This window comes from Suricata suricatta, chromosome 2 (assembly GCF_006229205.1).
Source record: "Suricata suricatta isolate VVHF042 chromosome 2, meerkat_22Aug2017_6uvM2_HiC, whole genome shotgun sequence".
Lineage (NCBI taxonomy): Eukaryota > Metazoa > Chordata > Mammalia > Carnivora > Herpestidae > Suricata > Suricata suricatta.
This window is the reverse complement of record NC_043701.1, coordinates 186298359-186299535: the sequence shown is the minus strand read 5'-3', so window position 1 is coordinate 186299535 and position 1177 is coordinate 186298359. Positions and strand designations below refer to the sequence as shown.

At 55.2% G+C, this 1177-nt stretch overlaps 1 protein-coding gene across 1 annotated transcript in view; it reads right to left on the bottom strand.

Annotated features, from left to right (window-relative positions):
- LOC115276661 (homeobox protein VENTX-like) overlaps window positions 1-1177 on the bottom strand; it is a 15419-nt gene that overhangs the window by 10659 nt on the left and 3583 nt on the right. The gene's annotated exons all lie outside the window — the stretch shown is intronic.

Here is a 1177-nt window from a genome sequence, read left to right as displayed (position 1 = left end):
GAGGTAACGTCTGGGTCTTCTTCCCGGAAGCCCGGAAGCCCAGGCTCATCGTGAGAAGACGTCTGATGAACCCGAGGTGAAGGACACCCACCAAGCCCGCCCACAAGAGTGAGAAACTGCCAGCCTCCAGAGGAGCAGAGGAGGCGACCACATGCAGTGAGGCGACCACATGCAGTGCGGCGCCCTGGACCGGGTCCTGGGACCGAACTCGCTCGTTCGTGGGAACCCTGGTAACACCCAAGTCAAGTCTGTGGCTCGGCCAACGGGAATCTCTCAGCTTGGACACAGGTGCCATGCGTGGTCCCACGACTCGCTCCTGGGGGGTGTGGAAAGGGTCTCCAGTCCTTCTGGGCCGCCTGGCTGTCCATCCACAACTACCCCAAACTAAAGTTGTAAAACAGACTATAGCTAGTAGAAGTACAACTGATCTTTGTTTATCGTTGTACTCAATGGCCTTGCTAGATTCACTCACTAATTCTAATAATGTGCTTGCAGATCATTTTGTATTTCCCAGGTTTACAATGGAATCACCCACAAATAATGATGGTTTTACTTCTTCCTTTCCGATCTTTATAACGTTATCCTTTTTCTTGTCTTATTGCTCTGGCCAGACTTTGAGAATACGGTTGAGTAGAGCCCGTGACGCTGGGTGTCCTTGCCTCATTCCTAACCTCAGGGAGTAGTGCTTAATACTCTCTATTAATCTGATGTCAGCTGTAGATATTAGACTAAAGCGGCCTTTTTTTCGGGAGGGGGAGAGGTGGATTGCGACACCAATTCGGGGCTCTGGTTGTAACTCAGCAGAGGCGGCCCTAAACTGCTGCACGCAGCGGCCGCGACCACACCTCGGCGCTCACGCTGGCGCTCGCGCCGGAACCACCGCAAGTGGGGGCGGGGCCCAAACCCAGCGCCTCAGCGAACCACCCTCGAGGACGCGCCTAAAGCAAATGGGAGGGGTGCGGGGGCGCCTTCGGGAGCTGGAATGTTCCATGGCTGGGTCTGCGCGGCCGTGAAAGGGCACGGCACAGGCGTAAAAACGAATCGAACCTTGCGCGCCCAGGGAAAGTTGCCGTATCCGTTTGTACGTCAACTCCAGAGTTTAAAAAAGTACGCCGGCTGTTGTTTGTCAGGTTGTTTCTGGCCTGAGCCCGGGCCGGCCGAAGTTTAAGTTGGCGGG